This window comes from Macaca mulatta, chromosome X, assembly GCF_049350105.2.
Source record: "Macaca mulatta isolate MMU2019108-1 chromosome X, T2T-MMU8v2.0, whole genome shotgun sequence".
In the NCBI taxonomy this organism is placed as follows: domain Eukaryota; kingdom Metazoa; phylum Chordata; class Mammalia; order Primates; family Cercopithecidae; genus Macaca; species Macaca mulatta.
This window is the reverse complement of record NC_133426.1, coordinates 108401130-108424292: the sequence shown is the minus strand read 5'-3', so window position 1 is coordinate 108424292 and position 23163 is coordinate 108401130. Positions and strand designations below refer to the sequence as shown.

The window sequence follows — 23163 nt, the reverse complement described above, 5'->3', positions numbered from 1 at the left end:
TGTAACCTGACATTTGCTGTTTGTTTTTCATGTGTTCTTCATCTGTGTATGGATGATTTGGGGGGATGCCTAAAGCTGCACTTTTATAACCCTTTATATAAGACTGAGGAAAATTAAATTGTCCACATCATAATACTGGGAAGGAAAGGAAGTAGGGAGAGTGGCCACAAGTGCTGAGCTTATTGGGAATGTATTGGTAAGCAAAAACAACACAGACTCTTCTCTCATGGTGGAAATAAGACCTTAATAAAATAAGCGTGCGCGCGCACACACACACAGAGAGAGAGAGAGAGAGAGAGAGAGAGAGAGAGAAATACTGTAAAGGAAAAAACCTCTGTTAATGTAGTTTTTAAAAAAGTGGTATAGTCTGAGAATCAGGGAAAGTTTCCTTACTGGGGCAGAGAGAATGAAGTTTTCAGCTGAGATGAAGGAAAGCAGGTGGTAACTAGGAAAAGAGGGGAAGAGAAAATTAAAAATCTCAATTTCCCCCACCCTTCTGATAACTACTGTGATAACCAATCTACTTCAATCCTAGGATAAATCCTATGAAAACCACTGTTAATTTTTCAGGTGACTCCTTCCAGGTTTTGTTGTTGTTTCATATATATTACCAAACAATATATGTAGATACATTATGTGTGTGTGTACACATATATCTTTCTAAAATAATTTGGGATTATAGTATGCATATTATCCTGCATAACTATTTTTTTCACCTGATATGTCATGTAAATCTTTTAGCAGACACACTAATATTCTGTAGCGTGGATTTACCAGAATTTAACCAATCTCTTACTGATTGATATTTAGCCTCTTCCTAATCTTTATCTACTATAAAAATGTTGCAGTGAAGACTTTTGTATACATATATTTTGGCAACTATGATATTATTTCCTCAAGATAAATTCCTAGAAGTAAAATACTTGTGTCAAAATGGGTGTTCATTTTAAATTTTACCCATGCTGCCAACTTTCATCTCTTAAATTTATAAATATATACATCGACAGATAGATACATACATACATACATATATATATGTGCATTCTATGTTGTACTCCAAATAATTTATTTAATTATAAGTGAGATTAAACATCTTCTCAGAGGTTTGTTAAGCGTCTGTATTTATCTTTCTGTGTACTGTCTTTCCTCATTTTTTAACTAGGTTGTTCATCTTTTTCTTACTAATACATAAGAACTTTCTGCAAATTAAGCAAATGAGTCTTTTGACTTTCATAAGTGTTATAAATATTTTCCTGATTTATAATTTTTTTGGACTTCTACTATATAGAATTTTTCATCTTTACAGTACAAAATTTACCAACTTTTTTCTTTACATTTTTGAGGTTTGTATCCTGCTTAGGGAGATCTGTGTTTTCTCCTAATTTTTATGTTTCCTTTTATATTTATTTTTGGTCCATATGGAATTATTTTCTTCCAAATGGCTAGTAAATTGTCCTAATGCTAATTATCAGATAATCCCCTCTTGAGCTCACTGATTTAAAGTGCCATCTTTACCATAATTATCATAATCTACACATCCACATATGTTTGTATCTAGTTCTTTATTCTTTATTATATTCTTTTAATCTGTTATCTTTTCTTTCTTCTTAAATAACAAACTGTTTTAACTATAGTGTCTTCATAATATGTTTCAATATCTGAAGGGTAAGGTCTCTCATAACTCATCTTTTTTATCATTACCTGCCTATTCACATGTATTTACTTACTGACTAAAATTTGTTATTTTGTTACAGTCCCCTAAAAACTACCGTTTTTAATTTCAATTTGTGTTGCATATAATTTATAAGTTAACTGAGGGATAATTGGCATCTTCACAGGAATATCTTTCTATCCAACAACCCAGTTTTTCTATTTATTTGTCTTTATTTTTCTCAGCAGGGTTTTTAAAGTTTTTTAATAAAAATAACTCCTAGAACATAGCCTGGCACACTGTAGGTTATCGATCAATATTTACTGAATGAATGGATATGTCTTACAAATTTTTTGTTAAGTTTATTCAAAAGTAGCTTATCTTTTCCCGTGCCTATTGTCATTTGGATTTTTTCTTTTTTTACATTTTTGTTTGTTGTTTTTATATATGAAAGTGATCAGTTTTTAATCTATTGATTTCATAACCAGCCTTTTTATGGAGTTCCAAAGGTTTCAAGTAGTCTTTAGTTGATTCTGTTAGATTTGCTTCATTTGTAGTAATGATAATCTTGCCTGCCCCCTCCTTTCCAATATTAATATTACATTTATTTCTCTTGGTTAATTGCATTAACTAGTACTTCTAGAACAATGTTAAATAATTATGGAAATAACTGGTATTCTTGTCTTTTTCCTAATTTTAATGGAAATGCTTCTTCTAGTGTTTATCCCTTAAACATGAAAGGCTTCTTGTTAGAAATGTATATATTTTGTCATATTTAAGAAATATTCACCTATTCTTACTTCAGTAAGTTGCATCCAGAAGTTATCCGACTTTAAGTACAATTTGACTAAGATTCTGCTTCATTCCTTACATATAAGCTTTATCCTTGACTGTGCATTGTAATGGTATAAAAATAGCTGCAGTAATTCTAGGCCTCATACCAGCACCTCAGTGAGAGTCCTAGCTAGAAAAAACAATCTAAATCAGATGGTTCAAGGGACTTTAATGTAGAGACTACTTACAGAGGGAAATGCAAGATTATGAGACCCAACAAGCAATTTTGTGGCACCCAGAGGTTAGCAATAGCAGGTAGCTATTATCCTAGGCCTAAAAGGGCAAGAGGAAGAAATAGTATTTCTGGAGCCTAGTGAGAGCTAGAGTCATGGAGGAGGGGACTTCTGGAAGAAGCTAAAATCTTGAAGGGATGTAGTCACTGCCAATAAAAAATAGTCCAAATCAGAGTGGGAGCAGTGAAGAAATACATTGTCTTCTCTCTTCTTCCCGCCAAAGCTGTGCCAGTGCATTCCATTGACCAATCCCAAGCAGAAGTCAATTACAAATGGAGCCAGGGGGATGTAGTCCCTAAGGATCAGCCTCCCAGGGCTGAGAAGGACAGGAAATTAATAAGGATGTGTGGGAAAATAAAGACTAACCACCATGGCCTACTCCTTTCACATTCAGCATCTATTCTTGCTATTCTATTCTCCCAACAGGGAGGCAGGGACAAAAAAAAATCCCATCAGCCATTGTACTGTTACAGGATAATGCTAATGCAACCATATTCGCCCACCTGAAACCTGATTTATAACAATTGTCTCAAGTGTTTTTCATATAAACAGAGGAAAGGAAGAAAAAATTAAATTAACAAAGATGTGCATAGCTGTTACAGTTTCTCTCTGAAGCTGATCATGAGGCCAAAGTTAATAATCAACCTCATTCTTCTACCACCCATTTCATATTCCCCTTACAGCAACCTGGTCAAAATTATTTCCCTGACGCAGTCACCCTAATCTTCAATCCTGTGTTTATTGAATTTCTGCACTTTCCCACTTACCAGGACTATTAGGCAAAGCAGTACTAGGAGGTGCCCCAGTAAGTATCCGTGGGCTCTGAGCATAGCTCTCCCTGTTTGTATAGCAGCAACCTTATTTCCCCTTAGTAATTGGGTTCAATCCCTCTAGCCACTATAGCAGCCCCTTTCCCTGCCTGTCAGTTCAGTGGCAGGAGAGGACAAAAATGGTCAGAATGTAGTCTCAGCTTTTAATGTAATGGAATCATAGCTTTATTCCCTGGTGAAAGCATTCATCCCTGCTGTACCTAAGAGTCCAAGGTTATGAAGACAGAAAACAAGAATCACATATTTCTTCAGTAGGTTAACTGGTGTAATAGTGAAAAGGGCCACTCCTTTCATGACTGCTTTATTCCTAGTCCTGTGTAACCTCACTATGGGGGGAAAAAGCACAATATATGGGTGGTTCTGTTAAAGCACCTATTGCAATCTTCTCATACAGTACTCCCAGGAACAGCTGATCCCATAACTAACTATGTTATGGGATAACATAGTAAGTTATTTATTTTTGTGTAAGGCAAGCTGCTTCTGCATGGTAAAGTAAGCAGTAAAGACTAGTGAATCTTTGGATGTGCACTTCACTTGTCATTAAATGAGTTCCTTGGTCAGAGACAACTTTGTGTAGGATACCCTGATGATGATTAAGGCATTCTGGAAGTCCATGGAGATGGTGATGACAGAATCATTGTCAGCAAAGAAGGTAAATGTGTGTCTGAAATACATGTTCATTTCCATGAGGAAAAGTTTCTGTTTTTGTCATGATGAAAGGTGTCCCATGTAATAATCCTACGACCATGGGACTGACTGAGACCCCTAAGGAATGGTGTCTTATAGAAGCTCATCATCTTCTCTGTTGTCAGGTTGAGCACTTAGTATTAGTACAAGATCAGCCTTGGTGAGTAGAAGTCCGTATTGTTGAGTCCAGGCATAGCCTCCATAATGTTGATGCTAAAATCTAGCAAAGATAACACAGACATAAAAATATGACTATTTGCACTGTTCTATTATTTTGCCACAGTACTAGCTTGAATTTACTACTATTTTATTTTGGATATTTTCGTCTGTAGTTCTAAGTTAGACTGACCTCTCACGTTTACTTTTTTACTTCTATTCTTCTTTGTTTGGATGTAAGTATTATGTTAGCCTTAGAGAACGAATTGGGTACATTTCTACATTTTCCTATGCTCTAGAACACTTTAAATTGTATAAGAATTATTGAATCCTTGACAATTGTTGTGGTGGGAAGAATAATGGCTCCTCAAAGATGTCTACATATTGGAACCTGTGAATATGTTACCTCATATAGCAAAAGGGACTTTGCAGATGTGATTATGTTAAGAATATTGAGATAGAAAGATTATCTAGTACTATCTGGATGGGCCCAGTGTAATCACAGGGTTCTTGTAAAGGAAGGAAGGAGGCAGATGAGTCAGGAAAAGATGTGACAATAGAATCAGGCAATGAAACAGTGGAATTCAGGCAGCCTGTGGAAGCTGGAAAATGCAAGGAAATAGATTCTCCACTAGAGCATCCAGTGGTAACACAGCCCTTTCAAAAATAGGTTCTCCACTAGAGCATCCAGTGGTAACACAGCCCTTTCAACCCGTTTTAGTCTTCTGACCTGCAGAACTGTGTGATAATATATTTGTCTTGTTTTGAGCAATCGAGTGTGTGGTAACTTTTTATACAATTTGTTACAGCAATAAGAAACTAGTGTAACAGTTATTTTTAAAGAACAAAAGAGGAAAAAGTATTTTCTATTTACCCAGATATTTGTAATTTCTATTGCTTCTCCATTCCCGAGGTTCAAGTTTCCCTCTGGTATCATTTTCCTTTAGTCTGAAGAGATTCTTTTAACATTTCTGGTCCAGCATGTCTACTGGCAACAAATTGTGTTAGCTATCCTTCATCTGAGAATATTTTCATGTTGTCTTCATTTTTGAAGGATATTTTTGCTGGATGTAGATTTATGGGTTGGCAATTCTTTTCTTTCAATGCTTTAAAGATGTTCCACTCTTTTCTAGCCTTCATTGTGATAAGAAAACCAGTCATTCAAATTATTGTTCCCCTAGAAGTAATGAGTTATTTTCCTATAACTACATTAAGATTGTTTTCTTTTTTATATATACCACTTTTTTATTTTTATTTTTATTTTTTATTATCCTTTAAGTTCTAGGGTACATGTGCACAACGTGCAGGTTTGCTACATATGTATACATGAGCCATGTTGGTTTGGTGCACCCATTAACTCGTCATTTACATTAGGTATTTCTCCTAATGCTATCCCTCCCACATCCCCCGACTCCATGACAGGCCCCAGTGTGTGATGTTCCCTGCCCTGTGTCCAAGAGTTCTCATTGTTCAATTCCCACCTATGAGTGAGAACATGTAGTGTTTGGTTTTCTGTCCTTGCGATACTTTGCTGAGAATGATGATTTCCAGCTTCATCCATGTCCCTACAAAGGACATGAACTCATCCTTTTTATGGCTGCATAGTATTCCATGGTGTATATGTGTCACATTTTCTTTATCCAGTCTATCATTGATGGACATTTGGGTTGGTTCCAAGTCTTTGCTATTGTGAAGAGTGCCACAATAACAATACTTATACATATATCTTTAAAGTACCATGATTCATAATCCTGTGGGTATATACCCAGTAATGGGATGACTGGGTCAAATGGTATTTCTAATTCTAGACCCTTGGGGAATTGCCACACTGTCTTCCACAATGGTTGAACTAGTTTACAGTCCCACCAACAGTGTAAAAGTGTTCCTATTTCTCCACATCCTCTCCAGCACCTGTTTTTTCCTGACTTTTTAATGATCACCATTCTAACTGATGTGAGATGGTATCTCATTGTGCTTTTGATTTGCATTTCTCTGATGACCGGTAATGATGAGCAGTCTTTCATTTGTCTGTTGGCTGCATAAATGTCTTCTTTTGAGAAGTGTCTGTTCATATACTTTGCCCACTTTTTTTTTTATTATTATACTTTAAGTTCTAGGGTACATGTGCACAACATGCAGGTTTGTTACATATGTATACATGTGCCATGTTGGTGTGCTGCACCCATTAACTCGTCATTCACATTAGGTATATCTCCTAATGCTATCCCTCCCTCCACCCCCTCCCCAAAATAGGACCCGGTGTGTGATGCTCTCCTTCCTGTGTCCAAGTGATCTCATTGTTCAATTCCCACCTATGAGTGAGAACATGCGGTATTTGGTTTTCTGTTCTTGCGATAGTTTGCTGAGAATGATGGTTTCCAGCTGCATCCACGTCCCTACAAAGGACACGCACTCATCCTTTTTTATGGCTGCATAGTATTCCACGGTGTATATGTGCCACATTTTCTTAATCCAGTCTGTCACTGATGGACATTTGGGTTGATTCCAAGTCTTTGCTATTGTGAATAGTGCCACAATAAACATATGTGTGCATGTGTCTTTATAGCAGCATAACTTATAATCCTTTGGGTATATACCCAGGAATGGGATGGCTGGGTCATATGGTATTTCTAGTTCTAGATCCTTGAGGAATCACCACACTGTTTTCCACAATGGTTGTGGAAGTGAAGTAGTTTACAATCCCACCAACAGTGTAAAAGTGTTCCTATTTCTCCACATCCTCTCCAGCACCTGTTGTTTCCTGACTTTTTAATGATTGCCATTCTAATTGGTGTGAGATGGCATCTCATTGTGGTTTTGATTTGCATTTCTCTAATGGCGAGTGATGATGAGCATTTTTTCATGTGTCTGTTGGCTGTATGAATGTCTTCTTTTGAGAAGTGTCTGTTCATATCCTTTGCCCACTTTTTGATGGGGTTGTTTGTTTTTTTCTTGTAAATTTGATCGAGTTCTTTATAGGTTTTGGATATTAGCCCTTTGTCAGATGAGTAGATTGCAAAAATTTTCTGCATTCTGTAGGTTGCCTGTTGGCTCTGATGGTAGTTTCTTTTGCTGTGCAGAAGCTCTTTAGTTTAATAAGATCCCATTTGTCAATTTTGGCTTTTGTTGCTGTTGCTTTTGGTGTTTTAGACATGAAGTCCTTGCCAATGCCTATGTCCTGAATGGTATTACCTAGGTTTTCTTCTAGGTTTTTATGGTTTTAGGTCTAACATTTAAGTCTTTAATCCATCTTGAATTAATTTTTGTACAAGGTGTAAGGAAGGGATCCAGTTTCAGCTTTCTACATATGGCTAGCCACTTTTCCCAGCACCATTTATTAAATAGGGAATCCTTTCCCCATCTCTTGTTTGTGTCAGGTTTGTCAAAGATCAGATGGTTGTAGATGTGTGATATTATTTCTGAGGGCTCTGTTCTGTTCCATTGGTCTATATCTCTGTTTTGGTACCAGTACCATGCTGTTTTGGTTACTATAGCCTTGTAGTATAGTTTGAAGTCAGGTAGCGTGATGCCTCCAGCTTTGTTCTTTTTGTTTAGGATTGTCTTGGTAATGTGGACTCTTTTTTCGTTCCACATTAACTTTAAAGTAGTTTTTTCCAGTTCTGTGAAGAAAGTCATTGGTAGCTTGATGGGGATGGTATTGAATCTATAGATTACCTTGGGCAGTATGGCCATTTTCACAATATTGATTCTTCCTATCCATAAGCTTGGCATGTTCTTCCATTTGTTTGTGTCCTCTTTTATTTCACTGAGCAGTGGTTTGTAGTTCTCCTTGAAGAGGTCCTTTACATCCCTTGTCAGTTGGATTCCTAGGTATTTTATTCTCTTTGAAGCAATTGTGAATGGGAGTTCACTCATGATTTGGCTCTCTGTTTGTCTGTTATTTGTGTATAGGAATGCTTGTGATTTTTGCACATTGATTTTGTATCCTGAGACTTTGCTGAAATTGCTTATCAGCTTAAGGAGATTTTGGGCTGAGATGATGGGGTTTTCTAAATATACAATCATGTCATATGCAAACAGGGACAATTTGACTTTCTCTTTTCCTAATTGAATACCCTTTATTTTTTTCTCCTGCCTGATTGCCCTGGCCTTAACTTCCAACACTATGTTGAATAGGAGTGGTGAGAGAGGGCACCCCTGTCTTGTGCCCGTTTTCAAATGGAATGCTTCCAGTTTTTGCCAATTCAGTATGACATTGGCTGTGGGTTTATCATAAATAGCTCTTATTATTTTGAGAAACATCCCATCAATACCTAGTTTACTGAGAGTTTTTAGCGTGAAAAGCTGTTGAATTTTATCGAAGGCCTTTTCTGCATCTATTGAAATAATCATGTGGTTTTTCTCTTTGGTTCTGTTTATGTGATGGATTACATTTATTGATTTGCATATGTTGAACCAGGCTTGCATCCCAAGGATGAAGCCCACTTGATCGTGGTGGATAAGCTTTTTGATGTGCTGCTGGATTTGGTTTGCCAGTATTTTATTGAGGATTTTTGCAATGATGTTCATCAAGGATATTGCTCTAAAATTCTCTTTTTTTTGTCTCTTCCAGGCTTTGGTATCAGGATGATGCCGGCCTCATAAAGCCAATTAGGGAGGATTCCCTCTTTTTCTGTTGATTGGAATAGTTTCAGAAGGAATGGTACCAGCTCCTCTTTGTACCTCTTGTAGAATTCTGCTGTGTATCCATCTGGTCCTGGACTTTTTTCAGTTGGTAAACTATTAATTATTGCCTCAGTTTTAGAGCCTGTTATTGGTCTATTCAGGGATTCAACTTCTTCCTGGTTTAGTCTTGGGAGGGTGTATGTGTCCAGGAATTTATTCATTTCTTCTAGATTTTCTAGTTTATTTGCATAGAGGTGTTTATAGCATTCTCTGATGGTAGTTTGTATTTCTGTGGGATTGGTGGTGATATCTCCTTTATCATTTTTTATTGCATCTGTTTGATTCTTCTCTCTTTTCTTCTTTATTAGTCTTGCTAGCAGTCTATCAATTTTGTTGATCTTTTCAAAAAACCAACTCCTGGATTCATTGATTTTTTGGAGGGTTTTTTGTGTCTCGATCTCCTTCAGTTCTGCTCTGATCTTAGTTATTTCTTGCCTTCTGCTAGCTTTTGAATCTGTTTGCTTTTGCTTCTCTAGTTCTTTTAATTGTGATGTTAGGGTGTCGATTTTAGACCTTTCCTGCTTTCTCTTGTGGGCATTTAGTGCTATAAATTTCCCTCTACACACTGCTTTAAATGTGTCCCAGAGATTCTGGTGTGTTGCATCTTTGTTCTCACTGGTTTCAAAGAACATCTTTATTTCTGCCTTCGTTTCGTTATGTACCCAGTAGTCATTCAGGAGTAGGTTTTTCAGTTTCCATGTAGTTGAGCGGTTTTGATTGAGTTTCTTAGTCCTGAGTTCTAATTTGATTGCACTGTGGTCTGAGACAGTTTGTTGTGATTTCTGTTCTTTTACATTTGCTGAGGAGTGCTTTACTTCCAACTATGTGGTCAATTTTGGAATAAGTGTGATGTGGTGCTGAGAAGAATGTATATTCTGTTGACTTGGGGTGGAGAGTTCTGTAGATGTCTATTAGGTCCGCTTGGTGCAGAGCTGAGTTCAAGTCCTGGATATCCTTGTTAACCTTCTGTCTGGTTGATCTAATGTTGACAGTGGGGTGTTAAAATCTCCCATTATTATTGTGTGGGAGTCTAAATCTCTTTGTAGGTCTCTAAGGACTTGCTTCATGAATCTGGGTGTTCCTGTATTAGGTGCATATATATTTAGGATAGTTAGCTCTTCTTGTTGAATTGATCCCTTTACCATTACGTAATGGCCTTCTTTGTCTGTTTTGATTTTTGTTGGTTGAAAGTCTGTTTTATCAGAAACTACAATTGCAACCCCTGCTTTTTTCTGCTTTCCATTTGCTTGGTAGATCTTCCTCCATCCCTTTATTTTGAGCCTATGTGTGTCTCTGCACATGAGATGGGTATCCTGAATACAGCACACTGTTGGGTCTTGACTATCCAATTTGCCCGTCTGTGTCTTTTAACTGGGGTTTTAGCCCATTTACATTTAAGGTTAATATTGTTATGTGTGAATTTGATCCTGTCATTAAGATGTTAGCTGGTTATTTTGCTCTTTAGTTGATGCAGTTTCTTCCTAGCATTGACGGTCTTTACAATTTGGCATGTTTTTGCAGTGGCTGGTGCCAGTTGTTCCTTTCCATGTTTAGTGCTTCCTTCAGGAGCTCTTGTAAGGCAGGCCTGGTGGTGGCAAAATCTCTCAGCATTTGTTTGTCTGTAAAGAATTTTATTTCTCCTTCACTTACAAAGCTTAGTTTGGCTGGATATGAAATTTTGGGTTGAAAATTCTTTTCTTTAAGAATGTTGACTATTGGCCCCCATTCTCTTCTGGCTTGTAGAGTTCCTGCTGAGAGATCCGCTGTTAGTCTGATGAGCTTCTCTTTGTGGGTAACCCAACCTTTCTCTCTAGCTTCCCTTAACATTTTTCCTTCATTTCAACCTTGGTGAATCTGACAATTGTGTGTCTTGGGGTTGCTCTTCTTGAGGAGTATCTTTGTGGTGTTCTCTGTATTTCCCGAATTTGAATGTTGGCCTGCCTTGCTAGGTTGAGGAAATTCTGCTAGATGATATCCTAAAGAGTGTTTTCCAACCTGGTTCCATTCTCCCCGTCACTTTCAGGTATACCAATCAAACGTAGATTTAGTCTTTTCACATAGACCCATATTTCTTGGAGGCTTTGTTCATTTCTATTTACTCTTTTTTATCTGAACTTCTCTTCTCACTTCATTTCATTCATTTGATCTTCAATCACTGATACCCTTTCTTCCACTTGATTGAATCGACTACTGAAGCTTGTGCACACGTCATGTAGTTTTCATGATATGGTTTTCAGCTCCATTAGGTCACTTAAAGTCTTCTCTATGCTGTTTATTCTAGTTAGCCATTCATCTAATCTTTTTTCAAGGTTTTTAGCTTAGTTGCAATGGGTTTGAACATTCTCCTTTAGCTCGGAGAATTTTGTTATTACTGACCTTCTGAAGCCTACTTTTGTCAACTCATCAAATTCATTCTCCATCCTGCTTCATTCTGTTGCTGACAAGGAGCTATGATCCTTTGGAGGAGAAGAGGTGCTCTGGTTTTTAGAATTTTCAGCTTTTCTGCTCTGGTTTCTCCCCACCTTTGTGATTTTATCTTCTTTGTTCTTTGATGACAGTGAGCTACATTTGGGGTTTTGGTGTGGATGTCCTTTTTGTTGATGTTGATGCTATTCCTTTCTGTTTGTTAGTTTTCCTTCTAACAGTCAGGACCCTTTGCTGCAGGTCTGTTGGAGTTTGCTGAGCTCCACTCCAGACCCTGTTTGCCTGGGAATCACCAGCAGAGGCTGCAGAATGGCAAATATTGCAGAACAGCAAATGTTGTTGCCTGATCCTTCCTCTGGAAATTTTGTCTCAGATGGGCACCTGGCTGTATGAGGTGTCAGTCGACCCCTACTGGGAGATGTCTCCCTGTTAGGCTACACAAGGGCCAAGGACCCACTTGAGGAGGCAGTCTGTCCATTCTCAGAGCTCAAACTGCATGCTGGGAGACCCACTGCTCTCTTCAGAGCTGTCACACAGGGACGTTTAAGTCTGCAGAAGTTTCTGCTGCCTTTTGTTCAGCTGTGCCCTGCCCCCAGAGGTGGAGTCTACAGAAGCAGGCAGGCCACATTGAGCTGTGGTGGGTTCCACCCAGTTCAAGCTTCCTGACTGCTTCGTTTACCTACTCAAGCCTCAGCAATGGCAGACGCCCCTGCCCCAGTGTAGTCAATCTCGGACTGCTGTGCTAGCAGTGAGCAAGGCTCCATGGGCGTGGGACTCACCAAGCCAGGCATGGGATATAATCTCCTGGTGTGCTGTTTGCTAAGACCATTGGAAAAGAGCAGTATTAGGGCAAGAGTGTCCCGAGTTTCCAGGTACCATCTGTCATGGCTTCCCTTGGCTAGGAAAGGGAAATCCCCCGACCCCTTGCACTTCCTGGGTGAGGCGATGCCCCGCCCTACTTTGGCTCACCCTCCATAGCCTGCACCCACTGTCCAACCAGTCCCAGTGAGATAAACCAGGTACCTCAGTTGGAAATGCAGAAATCACTCGTCTTCTGTGTTGATCACACTGGGAGCTGTAGACCAGAGCTGTTCCTATTCAGCCATCTTGGAACGATCACTCCAAATTTTTTTTCTTTACTTTTCATTTTCAGCAGTTTAATAAGATGTGCCTAGAGGATGTGGAGAAACTGGAACCCTAGCACACTGCTGATGGGAATGTAAAGTGGTGCAGCCATTATGAAAATCAGTATGGAGCTTCCTCAAAAAACTAAAATAGAACTACTATATGACCCAGCAATTCTACTTCTGTATATATATCTAGAAGTATTGAAATCAGAATTTTAGAGCGATATCTGCAGTCTCATGTTTATTGCAGCATTATTCACAGTAGTCAAGATAGAAAACAACCTAAATGTCCACTAAAAGATGAATGGAGAAAGAAAATGTGGAATATAAAAACAATGGAGTGCTACTTGGTCTTTAAAAACAAAGAAATTCTGCCTATGTGCCTATGTGACAACATGGATGAAAGTGGAAGACATGCGAAACGAAATAAGCCAGTCACAGAAGGGCAAATACTGTGGGATTCCACTTATAAGAAGTATCTAAAATAGTTAAACTCAGAAACAGAGAGTAGAATGGTGGTTGCCAGGAGCTGGGTGTAGGGGGAAATGGGGAGTTGCTGTTCAATGGATATAAAATTTTAGTGATACAAGACAAGCAAGTTTTGGAGATTTGCTATAAAACATTGTACTTATAGTTAACAAAGCTGAAAATTATAGTTGATACATCATGGATGTGGCTTATACAAGGAAAATGATGTGAAACTCTAACCAGAAGATTTATACTCAAAGTTAAGTTGTTGGTTCTGTATCAAAGGCAGCCAAGTGAAAGAGAATCTGTATATTTTAAGTTAAAATGCCTAATATATATTTTATTATTTTCTCCAATATCTCAATTACTTTTCAATTAACTGATGAGCTACCAGTCCAAATTTCATTGGATAATAGGGCTTCTGCTATATTTCTAATAATTTTAATTTATATATTTCAATGATATGCTGTTTGATAAACAATTTCTTGTATATTCTTGGTGGATCACACCATTTATAAATATAAAATAAAATATATAGATATAAAATAAAATAGTTATTTTAAGCTCTGATAAACTCTGATATTCAAAGTTTACCAGAATATACATTCTTCTCAGCACCACATAGCACTTTATTCCAAAATTGACCACATAATTGGAAGTAAAGCACTCCTCAGCAAATGTACAAGAACAGAAATTATAACAAACTGTCTCTCAGACAACAGTGCAATCAAACTAGAACTCAGGACTAAGAAACTCAATCAAAACCGCTCAACTACATGGAAACTGAATAACCTGCTCCTGAATGACTACTGGGTACATAACGAAATGAAGGCAGAAATAAAGATGTTCTTTGAAACCAATGAGAACAAAGATACAACATACCAGAATCTCTGGGACACATTTAAAGCAGTGTGTAGAGGGAAATTTATAGCACTAAATGCCCACAAGAGAAAGCACGAAAGATCTAAAATTGACACTCTAACATCACAATTAAAAGAACTAGAGAAGCAAGAGCAAACACATTCAAAAGCTAGCAGAAGGCAAGAAATAACTAAGATCAGAGCAGAACTGAAGGAGATAGAGACACAAAAAACCCTCCAAAAAATCAATGAATCCAGGAGTTGGTTTTTTGAAAAGATCAACAAAATTGACAGACCGCTAGCAAGACTAATAAAGAAGAAAAGAGAGAAGAATCAAATCGACGCAATAAAAAATGATAAAGGGGATATCACCACCGACTCCACAGAAATACAAACTAGCATCAGAGAATACTATAAACACCTCTATGCAAATAAACTAGAAAATATAGAAGAAATGGATAATTTCCTGGACACTTACACTCTTCCAAGACTAAACCGGGAAGAAGTTGAATCCCTGAATAGACCAATAACAGGCTCTGAAATTGAGGCAATAATTAATAGCCTACCAACCAAAAAAAGTCCAGGACCAGATGGATTCACAGCTGAATTCTACCAGAGGTACAAAGAGGAGCTGGTACCATTCCTTCTGAAACTATTCCAATCAATAGAAAAAGAGGGAATCCTCCCTAACTCATTTTACGAGGCCAACATCATCCTGATACCAAAGCCTGGCAGAGACACAACAAAAAAAGAGAATTTTAGACCAATATCCCTGATGAACATCGATGCAAAAATCCTCAATAAAATACTGGCAAACCGGATTCAGCGGCACATCAAAAAGCTTATCCACCATGATCAAGTGGGCTTCATCCCTGGGATGCAAGGCTGGTTCAACATTCGCAAATCAATAAACATAATCCATCACATAAACAGAACCAAAGACAAGAACCACATGATTATCTCAATAGATGTAGAAAAGGCTTTTGACAAAATTCAACAGCCCTTCATGATAAAAACACTCAATAAATTCGATATTGATGGAACGTACCTCAAAATAATAAGAGCTATTTATGACAAACCCACAGCCAATGTCATACTGAATGGGCAAAAACTGGAAAAATTCCCTTTGAAAACTGGCACAAGACAGGGATGGCCTCTCTCACCACTCCTATTCAACATAGTGTTGGAAGTTCTGGCTAGGGCAATCAGGCAAGAGAAAGAAATCAAGGGTATTCCGTTAGGAAAAGAAGAAGTCAAATTGTCCCTCTTTGCAGATGACATGATTGTATATTTAGAAAACCCCATTGTCTCAGCCCAAAATCTCCTTAAGCTGATAAGCAACTTCAGCAAAGTCTCAGGATACAAAGTTAATGTGCAAAAATCACAAGCATTCTTATACACCAGTAACAGACAAACAGAGAGCCAAATCAGGAATGAACTTCCATTCACAATTGCTTCAAAGAGAATAAAATACCTAGGAATCCAACTGACAAGGGATGTAAAGGACCTCTTCAAGGAGAACTACAAACCACTGCTCAGTGAAATAAAAGAGGACACAAACAAATGGAAGAACATACCATGCTCTTGGATAGGAAGAATCAATATCGTTAAAATGGCCATACTGCCCAAGGTTATTTACAGATTCAATGCCATCCCCATCAAGCTACCAATGAGTTTCTTCACACAATTGGAAAAAACTGCTTTAAAGTTCATATGGAACCAAAAAAGAGCCCGCATCTCCAAGACAATCCTAATTCAAAAAAGTAAAGCTGGAGGCATCACGCTACCTGACTTCAAACTATACTACAAGGCTACAGTAACCAAAACAGCATGGTACTGGTACCAAAACAGAGATATAGACCAATGGAACAGAACAGAGTCCTCAGAAATAATACCACACATCTACAGCCATCTGATCTTTGACAAACCTGAGAGAAACAAGAAATGGGGAAAGGATTCCCTATTTAATAAATGGTGCTGTGAAAATTGGCTAGCCATAAGTAGAAAGCTGAAACTGGATCCTTTCCTTACTCCTTATACGAAAATTAATTCAAGATGCATTAGAGACTTAAATGTTAGACCTAATACCTAAATGTTAGACCTAATACATAAAATTCCTAGAAGAAAACCTAGGTAGTACCATTCAGGACATAGGCATGGGCAAAGATTTCATGTCTAAAACACCAAAAGCAACGGCAGCAAAAGCCAAAATTGACAAATGGGATCTAATGAAACTAAAGAGCTTCTGCACAGCAAAAGAAACTACCATCAGAGTGAACAGGCAACCTACAGAATGGGAGAAAATTTTTGACATCTACTCATCTGACAAAGGGCTAATATCCAAAACCTACAAAGAACTCAAACAAATTTACAAGAAAAAACAAACAACCCCATCAAAAAGTGGGCAAAGGATATGAACAGACATTTCTCAAAAGAAGACAGTCATACAGCCAACAGACACATGAAAAAATGCTCATCATCACTGGCCATCAGAGAAATGCAAATCAAAACCACAATGAGATACCATCTCACACCAGTGAGAATGGCGATCATTAAAAAGTCAGGAAACAACAGGTGCTGGAGAGGATGTGGAGAAATAGGAACACTTTTACACTGTTGGTGGGATTGTAAACTAGTTCAACCATTATGGAAAACAGTATGGCGATTCCTCAAGGATCTAGAACTAGATGTACCATATGACCCAGCCATCCCATTACTGGGTATATACCCAAAGGATTATAAATCATGCTGCTATAAAGACACATGCACACGTATGTTTATTGCGGCACTATTCACAATAGCAAAGACTTGGAATCAACCCAAATGTCCATCAGTGACAGACTGGATTAAGAAAATGTGGCACATATACACCATGGAATACTATGCAGCCATAAAAAAGGATGAGTGCGTGTCCTTTGTAGGGACATGGATGCAGCTGGAAACCATCATTCTTAGCAAACTATCACAAGAACAGAAAACCAAACACCGCGTGTTCTCACTCACAGGTGGGAACTGAACAATGAGATCACTTGGACTCGGGAAGGGGAACATCACACACCCGGGCCTATCATGGGGAGGGGTGAGGGAGGAGGGATTGCACTGGGAGTTATACCTGATGTAAATGACGAGTTGATGGGTGCTGACGAGTTGATGGGTGCAGCACAGCAACATGGCACAAGTATACATATGTAACAAACCTGCACGTTATGCACATGTACCCTAGAACTTAAAGTATAATAATATTAATAAATAAATAAATAAATAAATAAATAAAATTAAGTGAAGAAATAATTTTTTATGTGAAGCCTTGACCAAAACCAATTAGTCAAATACAAGATTACTGCCACGGGTATCAACTATCCAGGCCGGTGGCATGAGCAGTAAAAAGATTTTATCAAGACAGTTGTAGGTAAATAAAGGTAAATTTATTAGAGAAAGTATGAAAATATGCTGCAAGAAAGCAACAAGCAAATCATGAAGAGAGGAGCTGACTGCAAGGAGACAAAGGCTTGCTGGCGATTTTTTAGGATGGTGCTTGTACTGGAGAGGGCTGCATGCAGTACTGATAATGCCAAGGTTGCAGTGAGCTAACTTGCGTTTTTCTGTCAGACGAGGGTTTGATAATAGCTGAGGACAGGAAGATTGTGAGTTATCTGCGCAGGAGGGGTATGTGTCCTGGACCATGAAGAAAGACAGATTTATAGATTATCTACTTTCTCTTCTTGTTTTCTCCTGCTCCCGCCAGCCTGACTCCTTTTCCTTTATTAGGACTCCACAATTAACGTATTATAATACAACTCAAACTCTAATAACACAACACATTTGTTAGAGATTTGGATGCAGATATAACTACAGTTGAGGAACTGAATGTTCTTTAGCTAGGGGGTAATCAGAGAAAAAGATATTTTGTGGATCAGGCCCCAATTTTTTATTATTTTATTGATAACAATGCCTTACTTTGTTTATTGAAGAATGTTTCTTCCAATTAAGATACACTTACAATTTTATAATGTTAGTGAGGCGAAAAGAGGGGCCCACTTTTCAGAAATCCACTGTTTATAAAGTTATTATTTAGACATGGAATGTCTAATTAGACATTTTCTGCTCTGATGACAACCACATTTTTTTCCAAGTATTGACTTGCCAATTTATCCTCGACAAGTGATTCAGAAAGATAAATGAGCTTTCTGACTTTGCAAATAAGAATGTGGATAGATTTTTTTCTGAGAAACTGTGTCCCATCATCTGGCCCATACTTCTAATTGAAAATATAACTGTTATCTCAACAAACAGCATTAATTTTAAATTTTAAACTTAAATCATCCTTACTGCATTGTTCTCATTCTCTGTACTTCTTATTTTTATATTATTTCTATAAAGAATCTTAAGTGCGAATTCTGTGGCTTTAGAATTAGTTCTCTATTCTGATTAGATTTAAAGAGACTAATAACTCTGTTTCCAGTGGTAAAGAGAACACGGATAGTCAATGTCATGATGAGGCAGTAGAAATACACAAAACATGGCTGTGCACGGTGGCTCACGCCTGTAATCCCAACACTCCGGGAGACTAAGGCAGGAGAATCACTTGAGGCCAGGAGTTCAATACCAAATTGGCCAACAAAGCAAAACCCCATCTCTACTAAAACTACAAAATAATTAGCTGGATGTGGGGGCAGCTGGCTGTAATCCCAGCTGCTCAGGAAGCTGAGGCACGAGAATCGCTTGAACCCAGGAGGCGGAGGTTGCAGTGAGCCAAGATTGCACCACTACACTCCACCCTGGGCAACAGAGTGAGACTTTGTCAAAAAAAGAAAGAAAGAAAGAAGGAAAGAAGAAAGAAAGAAAGAAGGAAGGAAGGAAGGAAGGAAGGAAGGAAGGAAGGAAGGAAGGAAGGAAGGAAGGAAGGAAGGAAGGAAGGAAGGAAAGAGAGAGAGAGAGAAAGAAAGAAAGAAAGAAAGAAAGAAAGAAAGAAAGAAAGAAAGAAAGAAAGAAAGAAAGAAAGAAAGAAAGAAGAGAAGAAAAGAGAAAAGAAAGAGAGGAAGGAGGGAAAAAAAGAAAAGAAAAAGAAAAGAACACAAAATATCATCACTGGATACTCCTAATCACATACTTGGAAGAGTCAAGGTTCTGAGTGATCAAACATGAATTTTATACCTGAGAACATTTTATGTCAAACTAACAAGTAAGATGAGATTAGTTGGTTGCTGTTAATCACGCTGGATAAAGTTGCAGAAGAAAGGGATGAGCTCAGGGCTTCAAATTCCCAACACAAGTACTGTATAAATGACCTGGAAGTTTCTATGTCTGCAAGTGGCTGAATTACAATGTAAATTGAATTCCCAATTCTCAGGGTGTCTGATGTTAAAGTGAGAGCATTGATTAGGAGGGAATTGGATTCTGAAAGTTTAAATGAGGACATATGGGTAGATCCTGATGAAGCTGGGGACCTTCGTTAAGGAATTTAAACCCCCAAATTCAACTAAGTCTTCTTTGCCAGTAAAGACAGCCCTTCCATCCCTTTCTAAGGAGATTAACCCTGCCAGCATTAAAGACCAAAACTGAGTCCTCCATATGGAAACCTTCCCCAGGGAAATTAACTAGCTACCTGGAGGCAGGTTGATTATGTTGGACCACCACCATCATGGAAGGGGCATCATTTTTTTCTTACTGGAACAGACACTCTGGATATGGATTTACCTTCCCTGGTTGCAATGCTTCTGCCAAAACTGTCATCCATGGATGTACAGAATACTTTATTCAGCATTGTGGTATTCCACTCAGCATTGCTTCTAGTAAGAAACTTACTTCACAGCAAATGAAGTACAACAGTAGGCGCATGGTCATGGAATTACTGGTATTAAACCATGTTCCCTATTATCCTGAAGCAGCTGGCTTAAGAGAATGGCCTTTTGAAGACTCAGTTACAGCATGAGGTAGGTAGCAATTTCTTACAGGCAACTCTATATATAGCAGTAATGTTCTCCAGGAAGTTGTATGTGATCTACATCAGCAACCCAATATATGGTGCTATTTTTTTCATAGCCAGGTTTCATGGGCCCAGGAATCAAGGGGTGGAAACGAGAGTGGCATCACTCTCTATCACCCCTAGTGTTCCAATACCAAAATTTTTGCTTCCTGCCTCCATGATCTTATGCTCTGCTGGTCTGAAGATCTTAGTTCCAAAGGGAGAAATGTTTCCAGGAGGAAATTCAACAATGATTCCATTGAAGTTAAGACTGCCACCAGGCCACTTTGGGCTTCTCGTGCCTGTGAATAAACAGGCAATGAACAGACTTGCTGTACTAGCTGGGGTTATTGGTCTTGATTAACAAGGGGGAAATGTGAGTTTATTCCACAATGGAAGTAAGGAAGAACTTGTCTGGAATATAAGCTATCCCTTAGGGCTTAGTACTACCATGCACTAGTATCCCTTAGTACTAATACTAGTACTAATATCCACTAGTACTAGTACTAGTACTAGTTCTAGTATTCCTTAGTGTTTCTGTGCCCTGTGATTAAAGTCAATGGAAATCTACAATAACTCAATTCAAGCAGGACTAATAAAGACCCAAATTCTTCAGGAATGAAGGTGTAGTTCACCTGACCTAGCAAAGAACCATGACCAGCTGAAGTACTTGCTGAGGGCAGAGGGAATATGGAATGGATAGTGAAAGAAACTAGTTATAAAAACCAGCTATGACCACATAACCAGTTGCAGAAATGAGGACTGTAATTATCATGTGTATTTTTTCCTCATTTCGCTATGATTAAGTTTGTGTGTGTATATAGCAAATATCTTTGGGTCATTCCCTCTCTATTCCCTTATCGTATAACAAAATATGTATTAGCTTTACATCATAGAATTTAAGTTACAGGATATCAAGCGGAAGTGTAAACATTACCCAAGGACTTTGCATCCTCTTCTGGGGAAAAGGCTGGTGCATTTTCAGTTGAACACAGGATATCTGTATCATGATAAGTGGAAGTATCGCTTTGTTATTGTCTATATTTGGAGATTATGTATGGTTTAAGGAGATGTGTATGGGTGCCAAGGTGACAAGGGGTAGACTGTGATGGTTAATATTATGTGTAAAGTAGGCTAGGTTGTGATGTCCAGTTGTTTGTTTAAAAACTAGTCTAGATGTTGCTGTGAAGGCATTTTGTAGATGTGATTAACATTTATAATCTATTGACACAATGGATTGTTTTTCATTGTCTGGATGGGCCTCACCAAATCAGTTGAAGACCTTAAGAGCAAAACTTGAGGCTTCCTGGAGAAGAAAGAATTCTGCCTCAAGACATAGAAATCCTACTTGACTTTCTAGCCTGCAACATGCCCTGTGGATTTCAGAATCAGGATCACAACATCAACTCTTACCTAACTTTCCAGCCTGCCAGCTTTCCCTAAAAATTTCAGGCTTGTCAGTTCCCATCATGTGAGCCGACTCCTTAAAAATGAATCTCTCTCTCTCGCTCTCTCTCTCTCTCTATATATATATATATATGTTTAGATAGATAGATAGATAGATATAGATATTCTCCTATTGGTTCTATTTTCTCTAGAGAGTCCTAATACAGAATACGACATATGCATTTTATCTCAAGTCCATATTGAAATCCCATTAAAATAATCAGAAATATAAACAGAAATGGAAAAGAAATAATAGTTCATGGAATATATTAACAAAATTTTGGAAGATCAGTGGATAAACATTGAAAGACCTAGAAAAACAGGAAAAGCTGAAACTCCAATCTCCCATTAATGATGATGATGAGCTAGGAGTATGTGATTCACTCCACAGAGCAATACAGAGGCTCAGGAATTTGAGGCACCAGTTAACTGCTGAAGTGTCCTCACTAGACTAAGAACAAAAGGATTAGTTGAAATTTTTGTTTTCTTCTTTTCTTGAGATAGAGTCTTGCTCTGTTGCCCAGGCTGGAGTGCAGTGGTGCAATCACAGCTCACTGCAACCTCTGCCTCCCAGGTTCAAGTCATTGTCCTGCCTCAGCCTGGGATTACAGGCACCTGCCACCACACCAGGCTAATTTTTGTATTTTTAGTAGAGACAAGGTTTCACCATGCTGGCCAGGCTGGTCTCGAACTCCTGACCTCAAGTGATCCATCCACCTCAGCCTCCCAAAGTGCTGGGATTACAGGCGTGAGCCACCGCTCCCAGCCCATTAGTTGAAATTTTTAATCAGGGGCAGTTAGACCCCAAGATCGTCTCCTCCAGCCCCTATACTAGGTGAGTTCTCTCAGAAAACAGAGGGTTTATTTTCTGGAGAAGTTAAACAAGAGAAGGTCTGAACTTACAAGTGCAGCTGAGGGTGGGTATAATAAGATGTACTAAAAAAAAAAAAAAAGGAATAATTAAGTGAGAGTTTGCATATTGAAAGGTGAGACATTCTCCCCACTCAAGGTCCTTTCCCTTGCTCAGCCTCCTGAGCACTGTCAACTGTGCTTATATGCCCAAGGAAGGAGACTAGAGGATTCCTCTCCATGTAAACTAATTAGCCTAATAAAAAGTACCTACAGAGGTTGAGGTGGGAGGTTAACTTGAGCCAAAGATTTTGAAGTTACAGCAAACTATGATCATACCATTACACTCCAGTGTGGGCAACAGAATGCTCAGAAAAAAAAAAAAAGTGTATATGAAAAATGGCATTTGTGTGTGCTGCAATGATATAACTGGATCCCTTCTAACCCTATGGAGAGGCCCATTCTTAAAGATAAATAGATGTTTGTTGGAGGACTAACATTGTTTTGGTGAGACCAAGACAAACAGCCATAAAAAGGAAGCTGAAAGTAAAATAGACAATACATGAAACAGAAGAAAGCCATACAAATCTATAATATCCATAAATAGATAAGAATATATAATATCCATGAGACAAGTGCAGAATTCTATTTTAAAAGAAACAATCAGAGGTCAGGAAAAGCTCCATGTATCAATAGAAGGTCAAAAGAGTAGGGAAAAAAATCCCCAAATGTAGAATACAATAAGAAAGAGATTTTTAAAACAGGAAAAAGATAATAAAATTATCATATGAGAGGTAAAATATAGAAATAGTACAATTTCCATAATGAAAGAACAGAAAAATGGTAAGAAGAAACAATCAAAGTGCTAATACAAGAAATCAATGGAACCAAAAAAGACTCCACATTGCCAAGACAATCCTAAGCCAAATGAACAAAGCTGGAGGCAT

General features: G+C 38.1%; 1 protein-coding gene across 3 annotated transcripts in view; it reads right to left on the bottom strand.

Moving 5' to 3' along the window:
• ARMCX1 (armadillo repeat containing X-linked 1) overlaps nucleotides 1-23163 on the bottom strand; it is a 42099-nt gene that overhangs the window by 6893 nt on the left and 12043 nt on the right. The window lies entirely within an intron of this gene.